Below are 13,394 nucleotides of genomic sequence, written 5' to 3'. Positions count from 1 at the left end.
ACTGAAACAATACACAATTGAGCAAAATGTAACTTTTTTTTTTGCTACAACATTTGTATGACAGGAAAATATTTCTGAGCACAGTATCCTAATAAGTTATTTTTTTTTGTTGTTGTTGTTATTAATAATATTTGGAAACATTTGAATTCTTTTCAGCTGTTACTCCACTGCAGATAGATTCTTCTTCAGCCACTTGCTAGGGAAGTGTGATGGTTTGGGTGCTCCCTGCCCTCCCACACTTTAGAAAATCACCCAGACTAGACTCAGCTGAGCTGGAAGTTAAGGAATGAGGCTTTATATTTACAGCTTAGCACAATATACAAGCAGGTAGTTGCAATCTATACAGCTACAGACAGAAATAGGCAAGTTAAAAAGTAATACAGAAACACAACAGCCCTCCCAGAAACCTGAGTTCCCAGGAGGGGCTCCCAAGTGCCCTTCCACCTTCCTCCCACTCCTCTACCTTACCCCAGACTTTGCCTCACACTTAAGATAGTTTTGAGGGTCGTCCAGGGGGGTTAGGAAGCAGCTGGATTAGTAAGGCAGGTTAGAGAGAGAAGTTCATGCAGCCCAAGAGACTCCCTTATCTCTATTTGTGTTCCTGTTTTAATCCATCTCAGCAAGCCTATGAGTGCAGCAGCCATCACCATTGTTTCCTTTTCCCAGCCTAGCATCTAATTCTTCTCACCACAATATCCCAGCTAGGCTCAAAGTAGCACAGGAAGTTTTTTTTCCCAAGGCAATGCTGTGCAATCAACACATCCCTGCTCCTCAGAAGTTCTGATAATGAGCACACAATGCAGGGAACTTGCCAGTGTAAATATTTTGGGTGTGCCCAACATAGTCACCTAGGGAACAAAATATCACTCGGTTGGAAAATCATTAGAGTCACGAAATGGTTTGCTGCTTGCAACACCCTGAGTCAATCAATACAAAGAGGAGAAAGCCAAAGAACCACTGAATGCTTTCTCAAGTGTCTGCTTTTCTTCCTGGCTGCTGGGGTTTGGTTCTTATCCGGACTCTTTCATTTCTTGTGCAGGTTGAGCAATGCAAGGAGAAACAGTTCATTCTTGTTTTCCATCTGCAGCTGTGTAAAATTCATGTGAAGAGCCAGATACAGAAGAAACATTAGACTGCTTTTAGTTGCAGCAGCCAATTACTGCGCTAGCCAGTTACTCAAAGTGTTGCTGAAGTGTTTTAGCAAAAACCCCACCCAAATCCCTTTGAGTTTGGAATTTTACACATCATATTTAAGCCCAAAAACATCCCTATGTGATACTCTGAGTTCTAGACAATCAGGCTTATAAATCGACCTCCTGATGTAGCTTGATTTCTGTATGTATCTGCAGCTTTGGAGCTCACATTTGAGAGTGACTGACAATCTTCCCCTGAGCCCTAGCTCAGAATCTTTTAGTGGCTACAGGATTTGGGAGAGCCAAGCACAGAAAAACATAGAATCATAGAAACAGTCAGGGTTGGAAGCAACCACAAGGACCATCCAGTTCCAACCCCCCTTGCCATGAGCAGGGACACCCTGCCCTAGAGCAGGCTGCCCACAGCCTCATCCAGCCTGGCCTTACCTCCAGGGATGAGGAGAGTAGCCCTGAGGAGAGAGACCTGGAGGTGCTGGTGGATGAGAAGCTCAACATGAGCCAGCAGTATGAACTTGCAGCCCAGAAAGCCATCCAAAGCCTGGGCTGCAGCAGGAGAAGTGGGGCCAGCAGGGGGAAGGTGATTCTCCCCCTCTACTCTATTATGATGAGACCCCACCTGGAGTACTGCATCCAGTTCTGGAGCCCCCCATTTCAAGAGGGATGTGGAGATGCTGGAGTGTGTCCAGAGAAGGGACACGAGGATGCTCAGAGGGCTGCAGCAGCTCTGCTGTGAGGACAGACTGGAAGAGTTGGGGCTGTGCAGTCTGCAGAAGAGGAGGCTCCCAGGTGACCCTCTTGTGGCCTTTTCAGGATACCAGGGAGTGACAGGACTAGGAGGAATGGAGCAAAGCTGGAGATGGGTAGGTTCGATCTGGACATGAGGAGGAAGTTGTTGAGCATGAGAGCGGTGAGAGGCTGGACTGGGTTGCCCAGGGAAGTGGTTGAGGTGTTTCAGGCCAGGCTGGATGAGGCTGTGGGCAGCCTGCTCTAGGGTAGGGTGTCCCTGGCCATGGCAGGGAGGTTGGAACTAGATGATCCTTGTGGTCCCTTCCAACCCTGACTGATTCTATGATACACAGTGTCTGTGACATAGCTCTGTCTGTGACTGTACGAAGAGACATGCAGTGAGGTGCAGAAGCCACGTTCTAACTAGACTGAACCATTTCAGTTATCAATAAAAATGCCCATATACATATATATAAATATGTTTTTATTTGCAAATGACTGATGTGCCTTTTCACTGAACAGATACACACAATCCTATCTGATCTGTCTGCTTTACAACAGTAACATTTACTTCTTTAAGACATTACTTATCTAGGGAAAGAAAGATACAGAGCTAGGAAATTCTTTGGAAGTGCACTCAAATCTCTCTCCCACCACTACAGGATGCTGCCTAGGTTGCAGCACTTCCTTTCCAAGCAAGCCAAAAACCAAAGGAATAGAATACACTAAAGAAATCAGCATCTTAAATGCATCATTTGATAGGTTTAATTTGCTGCCATTGGGCTGCCACTGGCAATGTGTGATTACCTTGATGAGAACCTTCTCTGCGGGTGTCTCATTGACACCACTTCACTACCACCCCTCGGAATTCCACATGCCCATATTGCAGTGGAAACACTCTGGTTGAGAGTGGAGCTGAGGATTTACCCACTTCAGTTTACTTAAGAGAGAAGCATTTGTACTTGTTGCCTGATAAAAATGATTTGTGTGTTCTTAGTTCTATTATCAGCTGAATCAAAGCACAGCAGTTCTCTGCAACCAGCTGGGAACTAGGGAAATATTCAGACTAAATAAAGATTTGGCTTCTGGTCTGCTTCTTTAGAAGGTGTAGAAAATCAGTTTTCAGCTGGCTGTCTAGACTCTGTAAATTTACATTCCACTCTCCCTTCTTGGGGATTTTCAAGTCAGTTTATCTAAAAAGTAATATATTCTAAAAATGAAAAGCAGAATGGATCAGATTATGACTCCGTGCAGCCTGTCATAGAGCCTGGATCAGTGTTATTTGGTGATCACTATCACTGACATGGACACACAGTCAGGAAAGCCTGTCACTGGTTTGGATCATTTGCTGCAACACAACTTTGCTGCTCGCTTCTGAATACAGAAAGAAAGAAAGAAATGAAAAAAAAAGCAATTTAATGCCTCCCTTTTGCTCAAATATTTGGGGAGAATTCAGCTTCCTTAATAAGAATCAAAGAGAACCCAATCGGAGTGCTGGTTTTTGCTCAACTGAAAGAGAATCTCACAGAAGGCACCTCTGGATATCAGCTGATCCAACCCCCCTGCTAGAGCAGGGTCACCAACAACAGGTTGCCCAGGTTCACAATGTCCAGGCAGGTTTGGAATCTCTCTAGAGAAGAAGACTCTGCAGCCTCTCTGAATAGCCTGATTCAGGGTTCCAGCATCCTCACAGCAAAGAAGTTTTTCCCTCGTGTTCAGATGGAACCTCCTGGGTTCTGGTTTGTGCCCATTGCCCTTCGTACTGTCACTGGGCAACACTAACAAGAGTCTGGTCCCATTCTTTAGATACTGATTAACAATGAGAAGATCCCCTCTCATTCTTCTCCAGGCTAAACAGACCCAGGTCTCTCAGCCTTTCCTTGTGAGAGATTTGCTCCAAACCCCTCAGCATCTTTCGAGCCTCTTCTGGACTCTCTTCAGTAGTTCTTTGTCTTTCATGAATTGGAGAGCCCAGAACTAGACAGAATAGTCCAGTTGTGGCCTCATCACGGCAGAGCAGAGGGGGAGGAGAAACTCCCTCAACCTGTTGGCCACACTCAGTGCAACCCAGAGGAGTATTGGCCTTCTTTGCCAGAAGAGCACGTTGCTGCCTCACAATGAACATATCCAGCAGCACTCCCAGCAGCTTCTCTGTGGAGCTGCTTTCCAGCAGGTCAGCCCCCAGACTGTACTGGTGCAGGCAGTTATTCCTCCCCAGGTGCAGGACTCAACAGTTGTCCTTGTTGAACTTCATGAGGCTGCCCTCACTGTTAGGCTTCTCTCCAGCCTGTCCTCAGTTCTAGCATGCCCATAACAGTTCCAGAAACACAGAACACTCCCCTCCCAGGGCATAGCACATCACTGGCATCACAGGCTCACAGGATTTTAGGGGTAGGAAGGGACCCAAGGAGATCATCGAGTCCAACCCCCCTGCCAGAGCAGGACCTTCTGCAGATGTCCCAGTCACTTGGATGTTTCCATACTGGCAGCTCCTCTCTGCTGCAGATGCAGCTCCATGGAGCAGGATTTAGTGGTACAAATTACTCTCTCTCATAAAAGCTCCATGTTGATTGCTCATTGTTTTTGTCACCACAGTCAGGCACAAGGAGTTGACAGAAACCAGAGCACATAGATGACTTCCAGCTATGGTTACCTGTGGGTCAGTGACCTTAGCCTTAGCCTTGACTGAAAATTAAACCAGTTTGTTTTAAAGAGGGCAACCCTTTGTAAAAGCTACAGCAGGATTTAAACAGCCACTTTGTTTACATTGATCCCACCCTGAAAGCATGAACCAGCCACATGCATATTCCACTGAAAAGTAACAGTGGCTGCTGCTCAACTTTATATTTTAGTTGAGAAGTGCAGAAACAGATACAAGGGAGCTGGGGGCAGCAAGGCTGGTCAAGGGCCTGGAGCAGAGCCCTGTGAGGAGAGGCTGAGGGAGCTGGGGGTGTGCAGCCTGCAGAAGAAGAGGCTCAGGGCAGACCTCACTGCTGTCTGCAGCTACCTGAAGGGAGGCTGTAGCCAGGTGGGGTTGGTCTCTTCTGCCAGGCAAGCAGCAATAGAAGAAGGGGACAGAGTCTGAAGTTGTGTCAGGGGAGGTATGGGCTGGCTGTTAGGAGGAAGTTGTTGTCAGAGAGAGTGATTGGCATTGGAATGGGCTGCCCAGGGAGGTGTTCAAGAGGAGACTGGATGAGGCACTTGGTGCCATGGTCTGGTTGATTGTCTAGGGCTGGGTGCTAGGTTGGACTGGCTGAGCTTGGAGTTCTCTTCTAACCTGGTTGATTCTATGATTCTATAATCTAAGTTACCTTACGCTGCTGAAAACCTTAGTTTGGAGTTAGGAGATACCGAAGCTCAGTGTTAGCATTGGGAACTCACTCAATCATCTGATGACCAGAGGCAAATCTTTTCAGAGTCAAGCACTGTGCTTTGACAGCTGAAATTATTATGGAAAGTATCTTTATTGTTCAATAATTTGTAAGCCAAAATAGGACATAAAAATGTAAATTCTAAGAAATAATTCACTACTTTAAACATTTATGGATACAGTTGGTTGAACTGCCATAAAGGCATTTAAGTGGTTCAAGCACTTGCAGGTGTCGCTGTATTTCGATATTCAAAACTATGCATTTTTCTTCTTTCTCCTGAATCTCAGGCTCTGCCACTTCAAGAGCAAGATGAGGTCTAAAATCTCTCAGAGAGAACATAATTTACCATTTTCCCCCTATGAAAGTTTCCCCAACAGTTGCATGGTGGACAAGGCAGGCACTGAACTGAAGCCTGTAAATGCTAATGGAAGTGAGAAACAAACTGGGTTAGTCAGGTATGGCTTGGGCTGCAGCAAACTGGAAAGTACACCTACAGAAAATATCCTACCAGCTATCACTGACTTCATAGGCTCACAGGATGTTAGGGGTTGGAAGGGACCCAAGGAGATCATCGAGTCCAACCCCCCTGCCAGAGCAGGACAATGCTATCTAACATAGATCACAGAGGAACACATCCAGACAGGCCTTGAAAGGCTTCAGAGAAGGAGACTCCACAGCCTCTCTGGGCAGCCTGTGCCAGTGCTCTGTGACCCTTACAGGAAAGAAGTTCCCCCTTGTGTTGAGGCAGAATCTCCTGTGCTGCAGCTTCCATCCATTGCTCCTTGTCCTGCCCCAGGGAGCAGGGAGCAGAGCCTGTCCCCCCTCTCCTGGTAGCCCTCAGGTACTTATAAACATTTATCAAATCCCCTCTAAGTCTTCCCCAGACTAAGCAGCCCCAGGTCCCTCAGCCTCTCCTCATCAGCCATGCCCTCCAGTCCCCCAATCATCCTTGTAGCCCTCCACTGGACCCTCTGCAGCAGATCCCTGTCCCTCTTCAACTGGGGAGCCCAAAACTGAGCACAATATTCAAGATGAGGTCTCAGCAGGGCAGAGTAGAGGGCAAGGAGAACCTCCCCTCATCTGCTGGACAAACTCCTCCTAATACACCCCAGGATCCCATTGGCCTTCTTGGCCACCAGGGCACATTGCTGTGCCATGGGGAACTTGTTAGCCACCAGGACCCCCAGGTCCCTCTCCACAGGGCTGCTCTCCAGCAGTCACCTCCCAGCCTGGACTGGTGCAGTTTATTATTGCTCCCCAGATGCAGGACTCTGCACTTGTCCTTGTTGAACTTGATCTGGTTCCTCTGTGCCCAGCTCAGACATGAATCTGTAGGCTGTGGCCACTCTGCTACTGAGCACAAATGAATTGCAGGTCCTGGTGTATCCTTAGTGCAACCTCAAGCGATAAACAGCAAAACAGCTCAGGGTCTGGGGTTAGAAAGAAGAGCAATTGTTTTAAGGAACTTAAAAGCAGGATTGCTGTCTGCCATCTCTCCTAGCTGTGAGCTGAAATGTGTAAGCTAATTATCCATGTATTATTCATTTGCTCTTCCTTCTGTGTGTTTGTTATAAAGCTAAATAAATAATACATGGCTTTGGGTACCTCTGTCTTACTCTAGGACGTCAATGGTCTCAATCACAGGGTCCAAACTTTAGTGTACACACAAGGGCGTGAACCAGAGGCAAGTCACTTGAAGTGGGGTTTAGATGTGATTCAGAGCTCCTGATCTCCAGCTCCAGATATCAGACCTCACCTTGTAGGGCTGCAAAATGGGTATAGACCTGCCTGATGGAGAAAGAGCAGAGCATTCCCATGGCACAGCTGGAGTGTGATGTGGGATTCAACTGCAGCCACCATACATGTATGATGATGGCATGTCCTAGGATCTAGCTTTCATCCTCATACCTGGAGCAGAGATGCTGAGCTCCAGCAGCCCTGCTCAATGAGCCAGAAGGATGACCAGAGAATAGGCACAGCACCAGCAGTGTCCCATGCAAACTGACAGCATCACAACAGCGTGCCCACTTCAGACTGGCCACTTCCATGACCATCAGGCATGCAGCAATACCACATCCTTGTGGAAATCCTGGTTTCTGCTTCCTGCACACCATGGATTTCATTCACCTTTGTTACAGAACTGCCTTGCAACAGCTTTCTGGGTGTGTGACTCTGATCTGCACAGCTGTAAATCTACCCCAACCTCTCCCAGAGGAAACTAATAGGCTATTCATACCACATGCAAGAAACATGGGTAATGCTCAGTACTTGAGCTGTTCCCCCCCCAATACAGGAGTGTGTTACACTGACAGTGAAAGCCACTTCCTCATCTTTATTAACTATGGTGGTTTGTCTATTCTGACTTCATCTGCCTGCTAATTAAGCAGAAGTTTGCTTTGCATATCAATTTTTAATACCCCTTTTCTACAGTTAAGTGTGAGTTGCAGCAGCCAGCTTGTTGAATTAAAAGCAGCTCTGACCTAGTTCCATGCAAAATCAATAAAGAACCAGAAAGAGCCTCACAAACCACCTAAACAGTTAAGGAGATACGGCTGAAATGTTTTCCAGTGGTCACTGAGTACATGGTTCTCTGAGCAGCCCAGGTTTTAGTTTGGTTCGTAGGGTGAAATCTGGTGATCACAGGAGCCTGCTGCAGACCTGCAAGCACCAGCGCTTTGTGGGATCAAACCTTTGTTTCCTCAGCCGAATACAAAGGCTGTATAGTGCAGGGCCCTACACGTTGGCCGCAACCCCAAGCAGTGCTACAGGCTGGGGACAGAGTGGTCAGGAAGAAAGGGACCTGGGGATGCTGGTAGAGAGTAACTGAAGATGAGGCAGCAGTGCCCAGGTGGGCAGCAGAGCCAATGGCATCCTGGGCTGGCTCAGGAGCAGTGTGGCCAGCAGGACAAGGGAGGTTATTCTGCCTTTGGACTCAGCACTGCTCAGGCCACACCTTGAGTGCTGTGTCCAGTTCTGGGCCCCTCAATTCAAGAGAGATGCTGAGGTATTGGAAGGGGCCAGAGAAGGGCAATGAAGCTGGTGAGGGGCCTGGAGCAGAGCCCTGTGAGGAGAGGCTGAGGGAGCTGGGGGTGTGCAGCCTGCAGAAGAGGAGGCTCAGGGCAGAGCTCATTGCTGTCTACAACTATCTGAAGGGAGGTTGTAGCCAGGTGGGGTTGGTCTCTTCTGCCAGGCAACCAGCAATAGAAGAAGGGGACACAGTCTCAAGTTGTGGCAAGGGAGGTATGGGCTGGCTGTTAGGAGGAAATTGTTGGCATAGAGAGTGATTTGCATTGGAATGGGCTGCCCAGGGAGGCTGTTAGGAGGAAATTGTTGGCATAGAGAGTGATTGGCATTGGAATGGGCTGCCCAGGGAGGTGGTGGAGTCACTGTCCCTGGAGGTGTTCAAGAATAGACTGGATGAGGCACTTAGTGCCATAGTCTGGTTGATTGGCTAGGGCTGGGTGCTAGGTTGGACTGGCTGAGCTTGGAGGTCTCTTCCAACCTGGTTGATTCTATGATTCTATGAATTGGGTCTTTCTGGAGACTGCAAGCTGGGGACAGAAACTCACTCTCATACTTTCACACATCAAAAAGACCCAAACCCAAACAATTAGAAAGTTGGGGTCAAAATCAGTCTTCTCCTGGCTATTTTGTCCATTTTTTGACTACCTTTATGAAAAGCATTTTTATTAATGCTTTGCTCTTTGACTCCATTAGAGAATGAGAAAATTTGCCTTTCATTATCAGAACAAGTGTCCTGTGTGTGCAGCTCCCCTTCGGCCAGTAAAAGGTATCCTGATGTTGCCTCATCGTTGGCCCAGCCTGGCCCTTGCCTTCAGTTTTACAAAGCCAGGCAGAAGGGTACAAGCTGTGCCAAACCTATCTGAGTCAGGGTCCCAGGCACTGTTTCCTCTACAGGCTGACACTCAAGGTTTCTCCTGATTGCAAAGTGAACCCTGTAAGTCATTCTGCTGCCTTATACTTTTAACAGTGAATAATTTCATGCTCTCCTCACTTTGTAGTCAGAGGTTTCATTTTGTGAACTGATTTTACTCTTGCCAGCCAAGCCAAGGTTACTGTTAAGCCATGACAGCAGCGACTTCAGATCTCGAGGAATTAAGTGGAGTTGCAAATGGCCTTAGGCAGCCCCAGATCATGCCTGTGCTTGCAAGATGTGGCTAATACTGCTCTGACAAGCATGCAGAGCAGCTAGTGTGGCTGATACAAGTGCCTCTGCTGTGTTCCAGCATGTGCAACCTAAATAGAAACCATGCCAACATGGCCCAAGCAGTGAGGTAGCTGTAGATTGCCTGAAAGAAGGTATTGTTTGAGTCACAGGCAGAAATGAAGTCATTTTCATCTCCAGCAAAATTAAACACACAGCTTCTCTTCCTCACATCAGTAGTTGGAAGAACAATATTCTCCTTACTCATTCCTAAATGTCGGATTAAGTGATTAAGTGCTAATTACATGTTACTGTTTTAACAAAAAAGTAATTATTAGGGATGGATAATTCTGTTGAGAGGAGTAAAAGTAACCTTCATCTTCACATCACCTCCTGTGTAAATGAGCCTAATTTTTTAATACGCATTATTATCCTGACAATTTTTTTTCCTCAGTGCTCTTGTACTTCTTCCCTTACTTACACTCAGCATGTTGGGACACCCCTACCTACACTCAGCATGCTGATACACCCTTACCTACACTCAGCATGTTTGGACACCCTTACCAACACTCAGCATGTTCACACACCCTCACCTACACTCAGCATGTTTGGACACCCCTACTTACACTCAGCATGCTGATACACCCTTACCTACACTCAGCATGTTTGGACACCCTTACCAACACTCAGCATGTTTGGACACCCTTACCTACACTCAGCATGTTCACACATCCTCACCTACACTCAGCATGTTGGGACACCCTTACCTACACTCAGCATGTTGGGACACCCTTACCAACACTCAGCATGTTCACACACCCTCACCTACACTCAGCATGTTGGGACACCCTTACCAACACTCAGCATGTTTGGACACCCTTACCTACACTCAGCATGTTCACACACCCTCACCTACACTCAGCATGTTTGGACACCCTTACCTACACTCAGCATGTTTGGACACCCTTACCAACACTCAGCATGTTTGGACACCCTTACCAACACTCAGCATGTTTGGACACCCTTACCTACACTCAGCATGTTCACACACCCCCACCTACACTCAGCATGTTTGGACAGCCTTACCAACACTCAGCATGTTCACACACCCCCACCTACACTCAGCATGTTTGGACACCCCTACTTACACTCACCATGCTGATACACCCTTACCTATGCTCAGCATGTTTGGTCACTCTTACCTACACTCAGAACATTCATACACCCTTACCTACACTCAGCATGTTTGGTCACTCTTACCTACACTCAGAACATTCATACACCCTTACCTACGCTCAGCATGTTTGGTCATTCTTACCTACACTCAGAACATTCATACACCCTTACCTACACTCAGCATGTTCATATACCCTCACCTACACTCAGCATGTTTGGACACCCTTACCTACACTCAGCACGTTCGTACACCCTTACCTACACTCAGCACGTTCGTACACCCTTACCTACACTCAGCATGTTCGTACAACCTTACCTACACTCAGCATGTTCGTACAACCTTACCTACACTCAGCATGTTCGTACACCCTTACCTACACTCAGCATGTTCGTACACCCTCACCTACACTCAGCATGTTTGTACACCCTCACCTACACTCAGCATGTTTGTACACCCTCACCTACACTCAGCACGTTCGTACACCCTCACCTACACTCAGCATGTTCGTACACCCTCACCTACACTCAGCACGTTCATACACCCTTACCTACACTCAGCATGTTCGTACACCCTCACCTACACTCAGCACATTCATACACCCTCACCTACACTCAGCATGTTTGTACACCCTGACAGCCTCATGGCCTAATATTTGTATCAGTGTTACATGCATAACCCAAATTAAGCTTTGTAACCAGTTGACTTCTCTTGTTACTGATGGGCCTTTGGCCGGCCCAGAGGAAAATTATCTCAGTTAACAGCCTAAAACTTTGTATTACAGGCAGATTAGACAACACACTGATGAAAATGTGCAGTAGATCATGAGGTCATCCCCTACTTTTTCTCAGGCTGTGTGTAATTCACAGGCTCACAGAATTTCTTAGATTGGAAAAGCCCTTTGAGCTGATCCAGTCCAGTCATTAGTTCACACTGACAAGTCCTTCACCAAACCAAATCCCTCAGCACATCTCATCACTAGGAATTGCTGTGGTTGCAAAGGACCACCAGCATCATCCAGTCCAACCTTCATCCCATCAGCCTTTGTCACTAGACCATAGCCTCAAGCACCACATCCACTCTCCTTTTAAACACCTCCAGGGCTGGCAACTCCACCACCTCCCTGGGCAGCCTGTTCCAGTGCCTGACCACCCGCTCAGGAAAGAAAACTTTCTCCCAACATCCAACCTAAACCTATCCCTGATGCAACTTGAGGCCATTTCATCTTGTCCTATCATTAGTAACTGGGGAGCAGAGACCAGCTCCAGCCTCACTACAACCTCCTTTTGGGTAGTTGTAGAGGGCAATAAGGTCCCCTCCCAGCCTCCACTTCTCCAGACTGAACACCCCCAGTTCCCTCAGCTACTCCTCATAGCTGATGTTCTCCAGACCTCTCCCCAGCCTCGTTGACCTTCTCTGCACTTGCTCCAGCACCTCAATGTCCCTCCTGTACTGTGGTGACCAAAACCGGACACAGTATTTGAGGTGTGGTCACACCAGTGCTGAGTACAGGGGCATGAGCACCTCCCTGCTCCTGCTGGTCACACCATTGCTGATAATTCACTATGACATTCTGGATACCTTGGTTTGCAAAGTGGTGTTGCAAGAAAAAGCAGTCAGAGACAAAGGAGAGGACCCCTCCTGACATAATTTATTGCAGGATCCCTTGAAATACATCTTATTGCATACTCCAAAGAGCTTTGACTTGGACCTTCGATGATGAGGCTTAAGAACTGACCTCACTCTGCCAGTAATCAAATCAGACAGATCAGGAAAAAAATATGTTTTCTAAAAACTGATACCTCAACCATTTTTCAGTCTGTGTTTCCCAGCTCAGGAAGGTAAAGGTGTATAAAAAAACCCACCAAGAGGAGAAATAGCAGTCAGAAGTATTGCAGGATTTTTGAACTGAAGGAGGAAACTTTGTCCTTTCTTGTATTCCCCCTAAAGTTCCTACCATCTCCTCTTAAACTCACAGAGCTTCTACAGCCAGAGCTGTGTCACTGTAAGCACAGATAAGGCATTTAATTAAACTCCATCTCTTGTAAAGATGCAGTGACAGCAGCTCAAGAGATCAGGAACCAGGCTTCAGATCAGAAGCCAGCATGTAAAAGATTTTCATTTAAGGATGATTTTGAGCAGCTCCTCTGGCTATGATGTGATATTCCAGTTTCTGGGGGTGGGGGAAGGAAAAGGTAGATTTTTGGTTTGCTCATGGTGAATCTTGGGAAACTTGTTGTATTCTGCTCTCTTTGGAACTTGCACAGCATTTCACCTTCCAAAAGCTCACAGTGATTGGCACAGAAGTGGTGGAGTGGTCTGGGGGATTTTGGTTGTTTATGCACAATGAAGCTGTGATTTAGCTTAAACAGACTTTACTATCTTTATGTATCCACTTGTGGAACATGTCCAAGTGTTTTATGAACATCATGCTTCTTAAAATCAGGCACAACAAATGTAAGCCTTCCTACTAACAGTGTCTGGATTTAAAAGTCAAGGAGCAAAAATGCATTAGTATCCTAATGCAAAAACCATCTGATTCTTAGAGAAGACAATTCAGGGTCCAGCATCTGGTCATAGAGTTCTCAAATATCCATCCTTGAAGCAGGAACCTCATCTGCCAAAGCCATGGCATCAGAAGCACCAGCTGGTCTGTGATGCTTTGGGTGTTCCTTCAGGGACTTGTAGACAGCAATGAGGTCTGCCCCGAGCCTCCTCACAGGCAGGCTGCACATCCCCAGCTCCCTCAGCCTCTCCTCACAGGGCTGTGCTCCAGCTGGTCTGTGCTGGTTTGGGTGTTCCTC

General features: G+C 47.1%; 1 protein-coding gene across 3 annotated transcripts in view; it reads right to left on the bottom strand.

The window, feature by feature from the left end:
* Positions 1–13,394, bottom strand: part of NYAP2 (neuronal tyrosine-phosphorylated phosphoinositide-3-kinase adaptor 2) — a 191,709-nt gene that overhangs the window by 46,929 nt on the left and 131,386 nt on the right. The gene's annotated exons all lie outside the window — the stretch shown is intronic.

The sequence above is a fragment of the Pogoniulus pusillus genome, chromosome 13 (assembly GCF_015220805.1).
Source record: "Pogoniulus pusillus isolate bPogPus1 chromosome 13, bPogPus1.pri, whole genome shotgun sequence".
NCBI lineage: Eukaryota > Metazoa > Chordata > Aves > Piciformes > Lybiidae > Pogoniulus > Pogoniulus pusillus.
This window is presented reverse-complemented; position numbering and strand designations above follow the sequence as displayed.